The sequence below is a fragment of the Patagioenas fasciata genome, chromosome 3, assembly GCF_037038585.1.
Source record: "Patagioenas fasciata isolate bPatFas1 chromosome 3, bPatFas1.hap1, whole genome shotgun sequence".
NCBI lineage: Eukaryota > Metazoa > Chordata > Aves > Columbiformes > Columbidae > Patagioenas > Patagioenas fasciata.
In genome coordinates, this window is record NC_092522.1 from 101,497,365 (window position 1) to 101,518,095 (window position 20,731).

The 20,731-nt window shown below is 37.5% G+C and overlaps 1 long non-coding RNA gene across 1 annotated transcript in view; it reads right to left on the bottom strand.

The window, feature by feature from the left end:
• Positions 1-6,364: 6,364 nt before the first annotated feature.
• LOC139827762 (uncharacterized) overlaps positions 6,365-20,731 on the bottom strand; it is a 38,690-nt gene continuing 24,323 nt past the window's right edge. The window contains exons 4-6 of the long non-coding RNA XR_011738689.1: positions 20,340-20,553; positions 19,365-19,443; positions 6,365-6,706 (exon numbers count right to left, since the gene is read on the bottom strand). This is a non-coding gene — a long non-coding RNA (uncharacterized lncRNA). The remainder of the gene's footprint in view (positions 6,707-19,364; positions 19,444-20,339; positions 20,554-20,731) is intronic.

Consider the following 20,731-nt stretch of genomic DNA (forward strand, 5'->3'; position numbering starts at 1 on the left):
CTGAAAATATTTAAGTGTGTAACCAGCAAAACGTCACACCAAGGTGCTTCACTCTACTGACCCTACCATTTTAATTTCTTTTTTTAAGCACATATATTTTGCTTTAAATGATTTCTCATGTAGTCTGAAATCAATACATACTAATAAAATATATGAGATATTTAACTGATGATGTAACATAAGCATTCCTAAAATACTTGAGTTATATCCATTGTAGAAATGCATGACTTGGACAGAAGAAAAGATGACTGAGTTTCACCTTTTCTTTTTAGAGAAGGAAGTGAACGTTGACTGTAATTCCAACACCAGCAACACACAGGAAAATGGGACAAAGATTTTGCTTTTCTATCATATTTTAATATAAGGCTGTTCTCTAGGAAAACCCAGTAGAAACTAAAAAGAGTTGATTCATGGCTAGTAACCGTGCCAAGTTTATTCATAGTCTTCTGATCTGGACACACTACTGAAGAACTAGACTGATGCCCAGTTTCTCTCAGAAGTTTGGGGCAGGACATATCCTTTAAGTGCCTGTGTTTGGGTTGTGTTAGCATTGGTCCAGAGGTTTTAGGGTATGCGAGCTGAGAGATCCTGTTCGTGCTAAGGGCAAGAAGTCAGAAAACTTTTCCTAAGGAAGTATGATAGAGGACTGTTGCTGCCACTTTTTCAGTCAAGGTTTAACAATAACCAAGGGAAATACAAGACTACATGAATATAGCGTATTGGTAGACACAGCAAACAGACTGATAAATCGCTAATGGTGACCTTTACTAGGAGTAGATGATTAATTACCTGAAGTGGTTAAGGAAAAAAAATAAGGTTATATTGTTAGAAAAAAGAAATTACTTAAAGAGACTTTTAAACTTCTACATGACCCAAGTTTTTATTTCTTGAGTAGAATAGATCAGAGCATTTGCATATTTTAGATTAGTTAGGGAGAATGACAGGTTAAGCAGGCATTCTAAAAGACAAACACACAGATGAGTTTTAACAATGGCCTAATTAACTAAACAAATTCTCGATTTGGTCTTCTGTCCCCAAATGCCCTTTGCATTATGCATCAATTGCCTACAGCAGTTCATTTTGTTACTAGTTATTGTTATTGATACTCCTTTTGTGTTCAGTAATTTGCCAGTACATACATGCTGAAGGTTTCACCAGCTAGAAAATAAAAAAAGGCTGAATGGAATTGGGTAAAACTTATTTTATGTTCAGAATATATATGTAAGCTCTCATTTTCCTATACAAAGTAGAAATAAACCAGCAGGATATGACTCTTCTCCTAAATCTCCAAGGCACTTTCCCAGCTAGAAGTTTATCTGCAAACTGTTTCTCCAATTAAATATCATACAGCAGGTGCTTTTCTGGTTCCACACTGAAATCACTGTCTTTTCTGAAGGTTCCTGGACTGTTCCTAGAACAAACAATGAAAGCCCCAGCAAGAAAATAAACAGTAAAACCTCTTCAGTCAGCATGGTTTCTGACCAATCATATATGCTGCCAGTATTTTGAGGAATAGCTCCAGTTTTTAAGGGTTTGAACATTAACATGTTCCGAATGAATGGCAGCCACCAGTGTTACAAACAATGGCACCTTCATCTTTTTAGCAATCCAATACAATGACTGTCGTTATAGGCTATCTAGAACAGAAAGAAAAAAAAAGATTACGTATGGTACAAATCAAACTTTCATAACAACACCTTTTTCTGAAAGAACATTTTCACATTTCCAACAAACAAATGATTTGATGAACACATGGATTTCCATGGAGATTTTTGCCTTTGTGGTTGATTTTCTTTATCTCCTTTACCCTGGGTAATAATTTTTGTTTCTGTTAAATCAGACTTAGGCAGGGATTGATGTCTTTGTTCAGCTGGAGAACTTTTTTACTGTTGCAGCCATTCCATTCTCAGCTGTCACAGTTAAATCCCTAGTCTCTTCTCCTGCTATTTCCTTTAGTAACCTACAAGAACTTGGCTTAATTTTGCACCTGTGTTCTACATATCATGCATTTTGTTTGCATCAGTAACATATAAAGCCCCTCTGAATCATCTTCCAGCTCAGGATTCTGATTTATTTCTAGGATTGTGAAACATTTTAACATTTTCCACACAACCTTATATTATTTTAATGGTGGTTGCTCTAAACTTTACTCTGACAAAGGAACATGAGTTTTCAATTTTGGATTGCAATGTTTCTGCAAAATCCTTTGTTCCTCTTCAACAACTCCATAGAATAGGTTTCCTGGGGTCCTTTTCTGACAATGACATATGAGGAGTGTCGAGATGACATTTTGTACTCTCTCATTGGTTGCTTTTCCAGAAGCCGTCAAAAGGAATGTGATATGCTGATCCCAATGCCTTTGATACTGTTCTAAAATGATGGCCAGCTGAGCCCTTCAAATCTAATTGAATTTTGCATCCATCTCATTGTAACATTGGTGCTTAGAGTAGGAGCAAATTATGTGGATTCCCAGAATCTTCCAGGCCAGCTGAAATATTTTGGGCTAGAGTTTCCCTCTTCACTCATATAAAGTCACTAGAGAGGTAAAAATTCACTAATTCATTAGCAGAGCTGGATGTAAAATAGTAGGTGTTTTTGGTGATGAAAGCTACGTTGTTAAAATTTGTTTCCCAAATGATGATGGAAATTTTTAAAAAATGTACTTTTGTGGGGGGAAGATTGATAGGATTTCAGGACCTGAAGCTTTCAAAAAGTGAGTGAGCCAGAAAGGAATATTTTGGCTTTCTAGGTGCCCTTCTGGAAGGTTTTTGTTAACTGACAGAAATTAACATTGACTGAAGCTTGCCAGCACAGCTGTGGAAAGGCCCCTGCCCAAATAGCTCTCCATACTCTAGATCTGGGAATCATTCAGCCTTTCTAAACCCACGAGAATAAAAACAAAACTGTGTTGTCTAGTGAGGTGCAGAGAAGTCCAAGCTTGGTTGCCAGCCAACCTTGTCACAGGATTGCCACATGAGCTTGGTGAAGGGCTGTGCCTACTACATCGTGTGGTTCAGCTGCACTATGGTACCTAAGTGGATGTGGAGAAACCATATGCCATCATCATCTTAGCACGAGGGTTCATTCCTCAGGGCAGGCACGCCCTACACATATAGATCCTGAGGGCTCAGAAAGTTTCTGTCATGCTCACAGCAGATATTGGAGCTAAATACACTACTGTTGATGATAAAAGACAGTACTTGGTGTGGATGAGCGTTCAGGCTTTTGAATGGATAACTAGCATTTAGAATCTTAAGTTCTAAAATGATAATGATTTTCTGAAACCACTGGTCTATTAGTAGGCAAGCAAAAGCAGAATGATAAACGTGTTTACATGGCCACGTCAAATCCAGCATCACAACATCTATTAATGGCTAGTGTCATGTATAAATTTGAATTTATTTGCAAAGCTGTGTAATTGAATCTTATAAGAAGATGGGAAAACTGATGATGTATCCAATGAAAACTTGAATTTTAACATTGGAAATTAGGGAAAAAAATAAGAAATGCTATGTTTTGCAATAGAGAAAGAGAGAACTTTTTTCTTAGTGTTTAGAAAACAATTTCAGGAGCCAAAATACAGCTAGTTACTGATCTGACATTAAACTTTTCTGACTCTTTAACCAATTACGGCAACATTTTAAAGTCTGGATGTTTAACTATAACTAACGTATTAACCAAAGAATCCAATGAGAGGTCGATTCCCTCAGCTTCTCTGAGAATCAAGTCCAGTGATTTAAGAGGATAAATATGAATGCTTAGATTGAGTAAGCATAGGGATTTGACGGTGTTGGCCTAATCAGCATTTTATCTCATTTTATCTACCTGTAGAATAGGACTAGTAATACAAATGAAGATTATCCAGTAGTATCGGTAAGTCATTTTCAGATCAGCTGTATATAATATTATATAAATGCAAAGTATTATTAATATCTATAATATGACATTTAGTTGTTGGACAGACTCCATGTATATAATTTTACTGCATGAATACAGCCTTTTCATATGAGAAGCCTTTTTCTTATAATAAAATTATCATCTTTTTGAAATACATTATTTAAATATACTAGTGTTAGCCAATATTCATTTGATGCAGAGGAAAATGTCGACTACATTATTCAATAGCTATTCACTCTGTACCAGAGACAATAATTAGTGGTATTATCAGGTGGAAAATTGCTGCAGTGAAGAATTCACCAATATAGTATGATAAACTCCCTCAGAAAGTTACTGTACCTTTTTAGAATCACAATCGCTTTGTTACTAGCTGCCAAATAGCATTTTTGGCAGTGTATTGTCAATGAATACTCTCAAAAGTACCCTTCAGTGGGCAGTAAAAAACTGAAATAGCAATTCTCTCATTGAGTAATGATTGCTCTGGATAGACCCCGAAGTATAGCATAATGCAAACACTAAAGTATATGATTTATTTATAGACCTTCGGTTGCAATGACTCACCAGCTATTCCAATGGTTTGGGGGCTACTTGGCATTTTTCTTTAATTGAATGTTACTGCAAAGAAGAGTAAAAGGCCATCTTCTAATATAAATTGTATGAAATTTTTGCAGTCTTAAGATTTATAAAAGTCTTACTTTTGGAACCCTTAGTAATGTTTCTCCTCTCAAGGTAAGTATCCTACGGAGAAGAGTATGGAACAAAAGGTTATTATCCAGGTCCCACTGAGAGATGCGCAAGGTTGGAAAGGACAGTTTCAGTATTCTTAGTTCTTGCTTGCTCAGAGAAAGGATGTTACCCAATGACATGAAAAAGGAGCTGCAGGGATTATCTGTAGCATAAAGAAACACAAGATCTCTGGAAAATTACAGATAGAGTATGTGATAACATTCATCAGACTCATCAGGGAGCTGGTAGGAATGAAGCTTTCTCAACCAGCAACAAACAAATAGCATATTTATGACACATAGTACAGAGTCAGTGTAACATGTCTGGCTTTACACTAAGTAATGCAAAGCATAAAATAGAAAAAGGGGACATCTAAGATCTTATATTTTCAATGCAACAACACACCATAGGAGATAGAGCAGATACAATTCAATTTGCTATTTGTTGCTGCTTCAATGACTTGAAGGTTCCACTTCCAGTCTAGGCATAAAGATTTAGATTTACTAAAAGCTGAACCAAATTCACAGTTTTTGAAGTGTCCTGTTACTGTTTGAAATTCTATTCAGTATGACTTCAGGTAAAAACTCATCCCTCCTAACTTCAGACACTCAACAGGGGTGCATAAATCAGGACCTCAGTGTCCTCATCTTTCTGTTTAAAAACAACAGAAAAACAGTGACCCCTCTAGAAGTACTACAGATCTCAAATGGTCAGAGTTGACTCTGTTGACTAGGAAGGGCAATGAAGGTGAGGCTTCAAACCTGGCAACACCAGCCCTTCTGAACTACACAGGAACAAGCACCTAATGGAGTGTCACCACAGAAAACACAGAATCATTTTTTTCCCTTTCCAGAAACAGGTCCAAGGTTAGGTTGGGTGAATCACGTACGGAAGCCAGATTTACTGGGCCAAAAAATGTTCTCAAGTTTGTGAGTATTTTCCTAAAGGACAGAGCAGGCTACCACTGCAGAAACTGTTGCAGGATTTGAATGATTAACAATGGAGGAAACAGTACATTTTTGACTGTAGATTTTATTAAGAAGTTACATACACCAGCAGTATGAATGTATGAATTGTTCTTTAATAACCATCACTCATAGGCAGAGTGCTTCCTAGAAGGTAGGCTCGATCAAAAGGATTTTTTTACTTTTCTGAAATCTAAGGCTAGATGCTTTTTAAATTAACTTTTTTCAAATTTTACTTTATTTTATTTTTAAGAAGCCTTGATTTTAAATGTCCAAAAATTTTATGGTTAACTATTTAATGCTGAAAAGGTGAACTGTTATCTTCTTCAAATGAATTTACATTAGACCTTTCTGTTGGATCTTTTGGAAAAAAATGATAATTGTCTTGAAAAAAATTTGAAATATCACAAAAAGATTCATTTCAGTTCTTGAAGAGAGAATGGTTTTTCCACTTCATTTTTTTCTGAAGTAGTTTTTCATTTTTCAACCATCTTAGCATGTCAAGACATTGCAAAATTTGGAAGTACTCAGAATTACACAGGATGAGGCACTTGACAGAACATCATCACAGCAACATTCTGCAAATACAAAATGAGAGCTCTTTTTCCTCCAGAAACGCGCAGGGACCTGTTACCACACCTCCCTCCACAGTCTACTAGAGAGTGTGCTTTTCATCAGAAGCAGGTACCTACCTACACAAAGCTATTTGAATGTTTTTTATTTTTTTCTTCTGCAAGCTTCTTTTTACAATGCAGAAGCTTTAAAAGTTGCCTCAACGCAATGTAAAATCTGTAGGAGTTTATTCCCGCTTCTGTAAATCTTCTCTGGAATTTGTAGCACATTTTGCATTTTTCTTTTGCTCTTATTACTGACTGCTTTCTGTTTCTGTCAGGAAATAATCATTTTTTGAGTAACTATGTCATCTCTGTATGTGTATAATAATCAAATTTTATACACTTACCATCACTTTCTTCTCCTTCCCCCACGAATCCTTAACAACTCTCTCTGTGCTGTTTGATAAAATGAAGACTTTTAATGTAAAAGCTCCATCATAGTTGTAAGGGAAAAGAAGTGTTTGCTGAAGGAGCAAAGCAGGTAGCATCAGTATAGCAGCGGCACTGGAGAAAGAAAATGTGCAAATTTTAATGAGGATCATGTTTTACAGAAAGAAAAGTCTGTACCTTTTATTTGTAAATGTTAGCTTGCATGAAGCCAGCATTCTACAATGTAAAACTGACTAAAAGGACCCCTTCTGCAATGAGAAATCAAAATCTATTCTCTTTTAAGGAGTTTTCTTTTATGTACGGACCACCAAGAAAGAAACTTCCAAACAAGGCTTCTCTGCACCTGCAGAGGTTTGAATTGAAATCTCTCCTCACATTTCCTGAACTGCAGGTAAGTTATCAGCCTCTCACTCTGGCAGCCTTAGAGATCAGCATGGAACTGGCTTAAGGTGGCTTGATATAGATTTGCCCTTTGCAAATTAAAATCCTTCATCTCTGAAAAGAATCCAGAATAGAGTACGGTTCTTCATTAACTGTGGTCCTAAATTTTTTTTTTTAATGGCTGTTACCTCAGAGGGTCTTTCAAAAGTTGTCTTCTCAGACCTATTATGTAGTCCTTATTCTTTCTCATATTGAGCACATACGTGAAGCTTTTGAGTTAGCTCATGCAAACTTTTTTTTTTTTTTGGCTAAGAAGTTTTATGACTGGAAATACCGGACACATAAGACTTATCCTAATGTTGCAGGTCTTTTTTATGATGGAAAATAGTTCAGAAGAAATAACTCGAGAAACAAGAAGATAATAAACATATTTTACCATTATTAGATCAAGATAGAGCACCTAGATTATGTCTGTTTATCTTAAGACATTCTGTATTACATTACTGGCACCCCATCTGCATTCATCTGCCCCTGACCTATGCACATGTTTCAGTTTGCACAAGTCAAAACCTTTCTTGAAACTTAAGAACATTTTATAAAACACCTGTCCCAGGAAGTAATTTTGCTACTAGCAATTCTTAAAATTTTTTACTCCTGATTTTCCCAACCTAATTAATTTATTTATTTTATTATTTTTATTCAGCATTTACAAATGTCTCTTATGTACTACTGTAGCACATGAATTTGCTGTGTCATATCTACACTGCACAAATTGTTAAGTAAAATTCTTTTTGTCTGTTACCATGAAAGCCTAATCTCTTTAGGGTAGCTTTCTTGAACTCCTACTTTCCAAGGTAACATCTGGAGGTCAGTATTGTTCATCTATAGGCTTTGCACTTTAAAAAATGACAGACTGTGATTACTGTTTCCAGTCAGTGATTCTTTCTGACAGTGCATCCCCCTGACAGTGAAATTCTGCTAGAACATTTCAGATCAAAATTACTTCTAATACCTTGAAAATTTTCTAGAATTAAAAATAGGTATGATCATTTGGAATGAGGTTCTGTTGTTGCTTGCAATAGTGCAGAGTACCTTAGAGGACAAAAACATTGATACGATGGAATGATAATACTGAGAATAAGATACTACCCCTTCATGAGGTAGCTGGAATTCAAACAAGCTAAAACAGGGATACAAAAGAGAATCAAGCTTTGTGCTTTTCACACAACAATCAGAAAAGAATTTGGGTCCTGTGCAAAAGTACTTCAGGTATTCCAGATCCTTTTCAAAGCTGCAGTAAACCTACTAGGCTAGATGGACTGCACTTTGTATATTCTTGTATATTTAAAAATATACATCAGTGAGTATGTCCTGTACAATGTAAACTGGTGAAGCTTGAATTCCCATTTTTATACCCTAAGGAGATGGAGTTGCTTTATAGTCTGTGCTAAACAGAGTAGAAGTTCAGAGGACCTTTCGAGGTCTTCAGTTTTAACTGAAATGGCCTATTTTGCAGTCTTCTGTTTCTGTGAGACTGAAGGAGGAAATCTCTATGTTACAGAGCATAGCTATGCACTGGGACATTGCTCTTCTACTGACATGAAAGTCAGACAGTTTCATTAGACAGGGAAACCAAAGGGGAAGAGGCTTTTGTTGGCCAAAGATTGGAGAAGGAGTATGAGAGGAATCAGGGGAGGCTCAGAGGCATCTCCTGCTGTTCCTTACATTTGGGTGTGGGTATTTCCATAAACAAAGAGGCATATCATAAATGTATTTGTTCTAAAAAGGAAAAGGGGCTGCTTAAGGCTCTGACAGTAAGAGTTTAGGTCTGTGTACGTTACATGCTGTAGATAAGAGGAATGAGAGAAAGTGGATGTCATTCACAAAGCATAGTGTGTGGGGAGAAGCAGCTGTGGGCAGGAGAGTGGCTGGCAGGACACCAACACCGTGGGAGCAGCCACAGCCTAACTAGAGGCTGCTCAGGAACAAGGGTGACAGAGCACTACCTCGCACTGGGAACAGCACCTTGCTGTCCCATCAAACCCTTACTGCAAGGAAGATCAGGGACTCTACTTTTGTGGGAGCTGAGGTATATTTTCTATCAGACTCATTCCTGGAAGGACTTGATCAGTCTGTACTCCTATAAAAGATAATATGTCTGCCAGGCTCTAAGGTCTGTTCTTGGACATTCCTGTGAATCACAGAATGACTGCACCCATCAGCCTGTCACAGCTAACATGCCTTAGCACCATGGTCCTCATATACTATGGACCTGCTATTAATTTTTTGAATGTTTTCCCACTTAAGAATCTTTTGAAAATGATTATGGAAGTGCAGATTGTATTATGGCAACATGCAAAGGCCTCTATGCACATTTCTACATAATATCCTTTTCACATCCCTGTTACCGAAATGGTATGGGAGAAAATCCAATACCGCATGCTCCTTGGTTGCTTGCCAAAATGGTAAATCAGCAAAATCAGGCCCCACTGTTAGTGATGGCGGTCTGTAAAACAGGAATAATTTTCTATTGAATACCTGATTGAATTACTTGTGAATTGCTGCTCCGCTGAGAAAATTATATTGGAGGTTGGCAGGCGGTCACCATTTTTATTTGCTACAGGGTATTATCTGAATTTGCCTGTCAGGTGATTTCCTGGTTAGTCACTTCCCAGTATAAATAACAGTGTATTTCAAAATGTGATAAATAATAGTAATAAAGTTCATAGGGGAAAAAATATTCTTGCTGCTACAAGGAATATCACTTAACCCAGCTATTTGTCTACTGCTTACAAAAACCTAGGCTGATCAAATGATAATGTATGCTATGGTTTGCAAAAATAGAAAGGAGGGAGAATCACTGTTTGATTCCCCTCCCTCTTTTTCTTGTAGTTACAGTTTATAATAGCTTTGCATTTAATTGGTATTTTATTTCGTTATGCTTATGAGGTTTGATAATTTGAGCAGCCCTTGCAGTGTTATCATTTTGTTCAGTGAGTCAGACATTGCAAAATTGTGCATTTTTATGTAATTGAGATGATTTTGCCTGGTAGCTTGCGGAAAATTTCATAAAAATTTGTATGCGTTGGTCAACTCATTTAATGTGATATCTCACTTTCTGAGCTGATCGGCGTTTTTCCCTGGTACTCTATTGCTGTGCTGAAAATCAACTTTTTTGTATTTTGTCTCTAATGGTAAAATAATGAACAACATGATCCATCCCAAGGCAGAAATACAATGTTCATTTTCCCTTTGGCAAATGAGAACATGGCCATTAGCAACAGTGCTTTCCCAGCCGCTCCTTGGAGGTAAAGACCATTATACCAACACATGGATTTCACTCAGAACACAGAAAACTTGTGTTGTGCACTTGACTGTATGCCTCTGCATGCTCAGGTTTGAAGCAGTGGGGCAGATTCCTCTCCTTTCACTGCGGCTGCTTGAAGTAGTGGCTACATCAACTGGACTGAAAGAGTGGAGTAGACTGTGTGTAGGGATACCACACCCATGACAGATTCTTCTCAAGATGGGTAGTATGTCCTTCACAATGTCCTCTTTGTCCTTTTGGTTATAATGGAGCTTTTGACAACAAATGCTAGATGTCTTGTCACGGACAGACACTGAGCACCAAAGTGTAAAGTTCAGCAGCCAGAAGGAAGGGACTAGCACCATGTCTTCCTTGCAGAGCTTCAGTGACTTAGCTCATTCGTTCAAATCCAGCTCAGATCTGAACAACTGAGAAGCTTGCATGACCACTGCCAGATGTGCACCTGTTCTGTCTGTCAAGAGGGCTTCAGTCCTCAGGAGTGTCAAGTCCTACAGGCTGGTTCAGACAACAGGCAGTAAAACCTGAACCCCTACGGGTCCCCCCTGGGTTTTTGAGTGCGATGTGCTTTAACTCTTCCATATGCATGAGAGTCCTCTGTGGGGAGGCTGAGAGGAGGAAAGAGGTATTCATTTGCACTGAGAGCAGTAGAAAGACTCCTGGTGTGATAAACACCTGGCTGCTAAGCTGCTGCTCAACACTGCTGGAATATTTCAAGTAGGGGACTTACTTTTTCATGAATCTTGGGTATTAGATCAGATCAGACAGACAGTGCAAAGCACATGCCATGAGAGGCATGGCCATCAGTCTCGGACTGGAAGCTGTGGACTGTTTTCTTGGTATCAGCCAAAGGCATGGTCAGGCCCTAAACCCGTACCCTTGGGGTGATAAGAGAAAGACAAAGAAGCTCTCACTTTAGATATCAACTGTCCCGAAAGGGGCAAGTTTCTTTCAGACAGAAAAGTCTTTCTCAAAACAATGGCCACTACCTTTTAGACAGTATCAAGAGCATGTGGGAGCAGCCATGGAAAGAATGATAAGCCACCCGAGACAATTTCTTTCAGTGTTTTGTTTTTTTCTAGAACAGTGAGTAAAATTGTGGCCAAATTAACTCCAGTAACTCTTTCAACTTCTGTGGCAGAGCTGACAAACCATATTTGACTGCAAGGCTGAGACTGAAATGAAAATCACCACTCAAAAGCTGCTCTGCTTGCAGAGCCTCAGTGAGAAACCAATGTGAAGGAGAATCCTCTCAATGAGATGTGATATTCTCTCTCCTGGTTTACATAAAGCTGACTGAACACAAAGTGATTACCTAACTGAGAACTTTGTTGCCAAGGTAGCGTCTATAGCATAACACAAGATAGGACAGTTGAGTTAAAATAAGTCTGTTTTTCAACAGACATGGTTTGCACATAACATCTTTGCTGGGTGTGTGAGATTTTTTACTTGCTTTCAACGGAAAATTATCAATTTTATGAAGATATTCCTTAAAACAACATTTGGAATATGTGAAAGTAGGTAAGATCATACTGCAAATGCATGGAGTTCCACAGGGCATTAAATCTGAATTTCAGAGAACTCTGATTTGAAGCAAGTTCCTATGGTCTCATTACTCTAATTCAGAATAAAATATCATAAATAATTTAATGGTGAATGTAGTAACAGCAGTTACGCTAAATATACTCTGTGGAGCCTTCCCATTGTGGATACTTTAACCAGCACTGCACTTTCATAAAAATAAATGTATTAAACCAATTTGTAATAACTCTTATACATGGGATAATTTCTTGACATCCCCTGCCCAGACAATCTTCTGTGTTAAGTGTTCTGTATGACATGGAAAGCAAACAAATATCTTACTATGTGTATTTCCAAATTCTGCTCTATGAGACTAAAGTAAGCAATATCTATTCCATTGAATGTTATTTTTTGACATAAAAGTTCATGATAAATGTATATGGTAGTACCAAAGAAAAGAGGAACATTGATCTGTGTATCCAAAACTCTTGAAGTCTTGAGATGAAAATATCTTGTTTACTGAGAATACTATCACAAGGTTTAAATGAGAAGACAGATGCTTAATGTCCATTCTAGTATTTAATATCATAGGCCAATATAGTTGGGATATGACTCATGTAGTGCTGAGTCCTGTTGCTACCATTTACTGCATTAATTAGGATGGATTTTATCAAAGCAGAGAAGGTACTTACCCTCACTAGATCTAGCTTTTGGTAAGCACTCTACAGTCTTTGAACTCCTTGGTAAATCAAGCTCTGAGCTTGTAGTTTTTACATAATGATTCTTAATATCTGTTAAGTTTAAGTAATATATATTAATCCAAGCATTAGGAAAAAACTCCCAACCTTGCTGATGTACAGGTACATCAATCTATTTAAATATGATATAAAGGAAGCCATTAATGCTGAAAAATATTTCCGCTAAGACGGTTTACGGGCTAATAGGTGTTGCTATACTTCTGAGAGTATGTTGAAAATGGTGACAAATGTCAAGGATGTGAAGTGCATAATAATAACGTAAAAAATAGTAAAATACTTCATCATCTCATTACAAAAAGAGTGCCACAGAGTCTGAGTTAATGTAAATACCCTGGAGTGGGATCTAATCTGTCTGGCTTAAGCACCTGGCTTTCACATAAGTGCCTCTAAAGGCATCAAATAGTCAGATCATGCCTGTCTACCTTAGGTGCCTGAACCGACAAAGGCAGGTTTTTGCACTGGAAGGTTACAGCAGCACCTTTTTCTCTCCAATGTCTAAAAAGGACCTCAGAAACACGTTAGAAATCTCATAAAATATACCTGGTACACTTAAATCTACACCTAATCTTACTGTAACTTTAGCACTGTTCTTTGTTGTTAGTTATTTTGCGATGTGTTTTTGTTTTTTTTTTTTTCTTTTCCTTTGTCCCCAAATCTATTTCCTGAACACGTACCAGAGCAAAGGTGAGTTGTAAGTAGATTGCAACAGTCAGTATGTTCATGAATGCAGTCTGGGTGAATAATTACTCAAAGTTGTTAACCTTAGCCAATCTTTAATGTATTAGGCTCCTTAGCTACCTCTCTTTGAGTTGAATTTGGAGCCAGAGAAAAGACTAGAACTGCAGTTCCTCTCTAATATTTGGCAGACAGCAGATCAGCTCCCCCTTCCTTCTTGTACTCTGTGTTGCATGTTGCTGCAATCTCCCCCCAGAAACTGGCGTCACTCAGTTGTATCTGTTCAGGTGACCAGACATATTTTCACAAAACCTTTGTGAAGCACAGTTATATAAATAGCTGGATTGGCATGACTGAGTGGGAAGTAAGCTCTGAGAGAGAAGAGGTGGAAGGGAAAAGGGTCTGGACAGAGGAGCTTAAACTAGGTCTGCTACTGACAGAACTAGTAATATGGAACGGCAGCCTAGGAGCTTTACCTAAAGCCAGACAGAAGATCTGTGTCGCATCAGCAAACCTACTATGCATTTCAAGTTCTAATGGGCTCCCTAAGCAGTGACCAAACTTCATCTTGACTCAGATTAGCAGTATAGTATAGATTTCTGGCAGGTGTACCTGTTTATGAACGCAAATATACTGATGGCTTTTCTTCATGATAGAGGAGTGGCTGCAGAATGACAAAGCCAAACATGATTTGGTCATGGAGCTGTGCTACTGTTGGTGAGAACTAAGGTCCTACACTGAACAGCATCGCATTTCTGTTAATGGGAAATTAATGATTTGGGAATAATGATGCCTGATACACAACTGATTATTTGATGAACACAAGTTTCTTGTGGTGAGGCACTGCAAAGCATGTAAGTAAAGAAAAATTTTACGCACAGACTTCCTGGTGGTATAAACAAATGAATCGCTCAATCGCTTTTGTGCTGTCAACGCTTATTTATCCAAAAGAGCAGCTTATTATGATATGACACCTTTGAAAGACCCAGAGGGAAAGATTTAGACAGGCATTCAGAATTCAGAAGGATAAATAAGAAAGGAGCGGTTGTCGTCTCCAGAAATAACCTACCAGTAGAACTTGCAGATAGCATAGCTACCTGTTTTAAATTGCAGTTCCATCCTTTCTGAAAGGAAAACAGAGTTTGCATGTTGATTTGACTCTTTCTTAACTGATTCAACTGGAAGCTACAGAAATTAGACCTCTACAGAGATTCAGGAGAGAGTTGTGTTATATATTGATTCTTGAATCTCTATTATTTTGGGCAGAGAATTTCTACTTTCACCAATTAATTATTAACACAGAATCTACAGCATTTGTGGCCCTCATGATTGCTTGCTGGCAGGGTTATTTAGAGAATGCTAAAATGCAATTTTTCTGCAGAATGACTTGCACTACAAAGTATAGTCATGCTCATAAGGTCTGAGAAATCATGTTAGAGAGCTGTGCCTTTGTAGTGGTTTGCATTTAAAAAAAAGGATACATTTCTCCCTGAGGAACAGGGAGAAGTGGACTACCATGCAGTCACGCATAAATCTGCTTTGCTTTCTGTCCATCCAATTAAGTAACCAAGGAGATTCAGCTCCACACCACTCCTCCTTGATTGTGTCTACTTGCACCTTGTAACCCTATTGCTTGCCTACATCTGCTGTGTGTGTAGTCCAGTTTGAAAGTATGGAATACCCAGGCACTGTTATATTCATTTCAGGAGACACACACACACTTTCGCTATACCAGACACTGATCAAACGAGCAGGGTTTTGTCTCCATTAAGCTCTTTGGACAACATCATGTTTGCATTCTATAGCTCTCTCTTGAGCATGTTACAAAGACAGCTTTACATTCTGGTCTGGATAGTCCACAAAACCTATCTTCCTGGACACAAGTGCTTGTGACTATACCTGTACAGTGGAATTTATGGATATGGATGTCTAAGTGCTTTGCTAAAACAAGTCCAGGTAATGGAAAATTTATCACCTTTGTTGATAAGCTATCCTGATAGTTTATGACTCTCATTTCTAAGAGTCATATTTCTGGTTTAAACATTGCCAATTTCACTTTTGAAGTTATCTGGTGACCTTTTCATATCTGAGAGCTTTGCCATACAAATTTAGACCTCACATAAGCTTGCAAAGTATTGCTTACCTGGGATCTAAAGAGAATGTTGGTTCTAGGAAAGCCTGCTGCTTATGGGTATATTTCATCCTATAAACTCATTCATTTAGCTCTGCTGAGAGTCAATTAACTGACAAGGTAAATCGGTACTTCACTGCCTTATGAAGTATATTCTTATCTAAAGCATAGGGATGACTCCTTTTCCAAGCTTTATCAGACATTATAAAGAAATTAAGTCTTCTCTCACCAGCTCAGTGGAAGAGACAGCTGATATTCCACTGAACAAATAATACTGCTACCATTTTTTTCTGTCATAGAAATGTATTAAATAAACATATCTGCAGATGTTGAATGGTTTAGGAAAAAACAAACAAACAAATGAAATAAAAACCAAAACCCACCCCAGAATTGCTTCTAGTCTGTCCATGATTCTGTTAAAAGATAAAATAATTAATTTGTTAACCTTAAAATCAGGTGAAAATCATGTTTTTATGACTTGGGATTAAGAGGGGAGAAAAAGAATGAATTATAGTTAAGGTATCTCAAATAAATATAAATATTTTCTTAACAGAGAAACCTTTAAAAATACACCAAGAGGAATGAAAAGATTAAGAGGAAGTTTTGTCATGCTCTTAGTAAAAATTTTGCATCTAGATCTACGCGTGTGTATTTATGCAGGGTGCTCAATCAGATATTTCTTTGCACAGGCAGTTCTTTTTATCTCCTGTTTTAATTTTACCATTTTTTTTTTCAGGTTACTTCTTTACTTCAGAACTGGTTAAAAAAAGGAAAGATTAAAAAAATAGCATTGTTTTGAAAGTGAAAGAAGATTCTCATTGTCGATGTTTCATTGCATTAGTGTATGTTCTAGTTCTAAGTCATTATTGCTGGGGCAAATTTGGTACATATTAATTCCTGTCCTTGAGCCTTTAGACTATGTTGATTACCTGACTCCTTAAGCTTCAAAATTCTACTTATGTTTTCTAATTTGATACAGCAATATACTTAATGATTTAACCTCTCGAATGGTTAAAAGGTTAAGCCTCCAGTATGCTGTCACACAACTTAAATAGCATCTTTTCCAATGTACACTTCTGCTTAGTAACCATGGATCTGTACCTGAGTATGTTGATGAGACTGAAAACCAGGTTAATGGTAGACAGCTTCCATTGGGAACTTTCCAAAAGATAGCGAGTGTGATGGTGCAAATCTGGTCAAACACTTAATCAATGATGACTTCTAGATAACTGTTGCCTCATCACAAAAAAGATGGAAAATTAACAAAATCCAGGCCTCAAAAGTAGATCAAAAATAATTCTAAGAATTTGTTTTTGAAAGAAATCTACACACCTGTGTTAGTGGTCTACATTGTAGATAACTCCACTGAACCAGGCATCTCCCACTTACTTCATTGTCAGTTGCAAATGAAAAAGGTACTTTGGGGAATGCAGTTTATTCCATTATTTTGGACATCTACGTTAGAATGAGATAAATTATGTCCTAGAACTGCCTACTTTTTCAGAGCAATTAGACACTGGTTAAGAGGTTGAATCCTACGCTTGGACAGGTGAATCCTACACCTTTTGGTAGAAAAGCTTGAGTTAAATAACTTCAAGGAAAAAGAGGTTAATTGGGAGTGGTAGGTAAAATTAAGAATGTCCCAGGAAATAAATTGGGTCAGTGAAACAAATGTAGATTTGTTAATCCTACTTCAAAGCACATTTCTTTAGGAAATCCTCTGTACAGCAAAAGCAGGGCCCAGTGGAAACCCAGGGTAAACAGAAGCTTTTACAAGTAATAATAAGATGAGGTATTGCTTTGAGAAATTGGACTCAAATCTTCAAAACACTATGCACAACACAACATTCATGACAAATCTCCTTCTTGTAGATTAGGAGTTTGCACATGAGGAGAAAAAAATAATAATTCATCCACACAGTTGTGTTTTTTAAACGTTTTTCTCTTGATTTTTATGCTTAAAGACAATACCTCAACCCATCAATGTTATGCCATAGTTGGTGGTTTATTACGCTTATTTACAGATGACAGCTCTAGTTTTCTCATCAACTAGTGTTACAAGGCAATCTAAGAAAAATTAGTAGCAGTTTAACTGAAAATCAGGATTCATTTTTGAGAGACTGTGTGTAAATAATACATATCCACAGCTCCACTGTTTAAAACTGAACATGATGCTTTATTATCTCATTCAATTTAGTAGCTAGATTCAGAAGATGCAAAGTTGAATGACTGTCTCAATAAAACAGTAAAGGTTAATCTGGAGTCCTATATCAATAATAAAATTTAAACCAAACAGAAAATTATCTGTTGTGATACTGAATATGAGCTAAACCAAGTATGTCTATATGGGACCATAATGAGACATTTTGGCATCTGGGAAGCTGATTCAGCCAGCCCTATGCCTCCTGCCAGCTGTTGCAGCTACCTCCTCTGGACCTCCTCACTCCTGACTGAGGAGCTGCAGCAGCAGCAGCCACCAAAGTGTCTCAGATATTTGCTGCTTTGGTGTGCTCTTTGCTATGGCTCTGTGGCCATACTGTTTATTGTGAAAATCTCTTGATTTTCAGATAAGGAAATCGCACTACATTAGTTTTAGCTGCTATTGTCTTCTTCTGTTCGGAAAAAATGAAGATTATTAATTTGTGTAAGAACCTGCTGTATAAGGATAGTATTGTGAGATGTTTTACAGTTTTATATAACAGGCAAAAGAAGCTGTGGATATACCCAGTGTATCTTGGTAATGTTCCTCTATGATCCATGAGAGAAATGAGAAGGATGAGAGCTGCCAAGCTTAAAAGATCTATATCACTATAGCCCAGGAGACTCTACTTAAGAGCACTGAGAGAGGCCCACAGAATGATTCCAGGGTCAGTCAGATCACTTGGAAGACTTGACCTTTGTGATTTCTTATCTTAGCTTTTGAATTACTAATGACTTTTATAAGCAGAGAACATGAATTTCTCCTACTTTTTTTTTTTTTAATGTAGCAATTTTATATTTGAAAATACAGTTTTATATATATTTTCTTATCTGACTTTAGAACTTCGGTTTCTCTTTTATCTCACAGATGGCCAATGGCTATGAAATATTAATGCTAACACTAATATAAATAATGAATTAAACAATGAAAGCTTTGGCTTAGAAAGTCTAACTCTTACATGAGCACAGACTTTAAGGTGGACATGAAGACAGGAATGCATCTTTATTTCTTCCAAGCAGAGTAAAGAATTGCCTGTTTGTAAATCAGACAGTCTTGTTACTGTATGTTTCTAGTTGGGTCACAAATGGTAACCATTTAACAAGGTGAACTCCCTGCCTAGTCTCTCCCAATATTTGTTATTCTAATTTATCTTAGCAGAGAGAACATAAATTCCCTGAGCGACTGAGCTAAGCCCTGGTTTTGCTGCAGGCTCCTGATCTTGCATTCTTTGTGTCACTCCTAATGCCTTCAGAGGCTGTGCAGACTGTTCAGACCCTGTAACTCTGTATCTGAAGAAAGGCAAGTTAATATTTTTCAGTTTCACTTACCAGATCCTGCTCTAATGACAGTCTTACTGCACATTTTGCAGTTTTAATACCCTTTCATTTCTTTTTGTTGTTGCTTAGGTATAAAATGATGATGTAGTTTTCCATAACATGCTGTTTCTTTGCAATATTCTTACTCAGTAGGGTAGCTGTCTATTGATTATTTTTGGAAGAACCTCAGCAGAGTCCTATGTTGTGAGCCCTCGTCTCTTGAGAGATTATTTTATAAAGTCTGTGAGCCTTCATGAAAGAATATAACACCAGAAAGTAGAATTACACTTTGAATTGCAATGTGCCTGTGCAGTACATATTCAGCCTTACAACATGGAGTAGTGAAAAACTGTTTTTAATAATGCTATTTTTTCAGGTTACATTTGCCTGAAAATGATCAGCCATATTCCAAGCCTTACACTTAAGGGACCATAAAACACCGGAAAAATGGATGTATTTATTTACCTGGAAGCCTCCTGTGTTAAACAACCATGATGGCAAGTTTAGGCAAATTCCTTGCAGGTCCACAGTGGATGTGCCTGGACTTGAGAGAAACAAGGTCTGGTTAGAGAGTTTATTTTCTAAATTCACTGGTTAGCTTAGTTGAGTTCAACTGGAAAAATGCAGACCCTCATCCTCATCTCTAAGGTTTTGCTTAGTTGTCCTAACAAAACCCATGTGCTCGACAGTCATTATGCAAGTCTGGATTTAAATTTTTGGGATCAATAAGAGGGATGAGCTCAAGCCCCCATCAGCAAGTCTGCAAGAATAAACTTGAGCTGCCTGATGCTCATTGAGTTAGTTTTCTTCCTTTGATCACAAAGATATAATTGTCTAGAAGAACAATCCTTTACCTAGAGGAGAAAAGACAGTGATTAAGAACAACTGTCCCTTCTCCACTGTTTAGGTAACTATTCACAGTTCTCCTCTCCAGCTCCTTTGTAAGGCAACTGTTAAGACACCTGACTGTTTCCCAGCTTCTGCAGTAGCACTTTATTCCTAACAGGATACTGTCAGATGGTGTGGATTTTGTATTTACCTGTGGGGCAGAGAGGTTTATCCCCAGGCAGAGCTGCTCTGCAGCATCAGCTTCCTCTTCAGCCCACCCCACATGGTGCTCAGAGGCCCTCCCAGTGCCCATCGCAACTTTGCTAACAAGTTCATCTCTTTAGTGATTTCTGCATTGTGAACAGGAGTGCAACAAGTACATAGGGGTTTTTCACCTGTAAGAAACACCCTATGTGGACTCTCATTTAGTTATTTTTCTGCACCTATGGTATTTACAGCCCAATGTGGCAATCGATTGACTTAATGGAGGGCAAAGATCCAGTACACAGTCAGACATCATTAGCTGCTCCACATTTCTACACCTTCATAAAATTGTTAAGTCTTCCTCAACATGTTAAGGTTTCTTCTTCTTAACAGAATCAAACCACTTACCATAAAGGAACCTACATAAATTGAATATGTCTCAGGCCTGTACACTGACTCCTTTTCCTTCTCTTTCTCTCCACAAGAAGCCAACAAATCAATGCTTCCCTTTGGCTCCGTCCCACCTGGAACCATTGTGAGAAAGACAGGGGTGCATCTTCCCTTTGGCATCAGCCACTCTGCTCATAGTAGTATACTTGGAATGACTCCTCTGCACAGATCACTGTTATATGAGAGACAGAATACAAACAGACATGTTAGCAATCCTGATGGCATTTGTGAAAGAATGTAGACATTGTGTGCCTTCTACACTGCTTCTTAGTGGTCATTAAGGAGAACTTCTGAGTCACTGTACCTGAAATTGAGACTTCATATTTTTACTATATATTATATTGTAACAT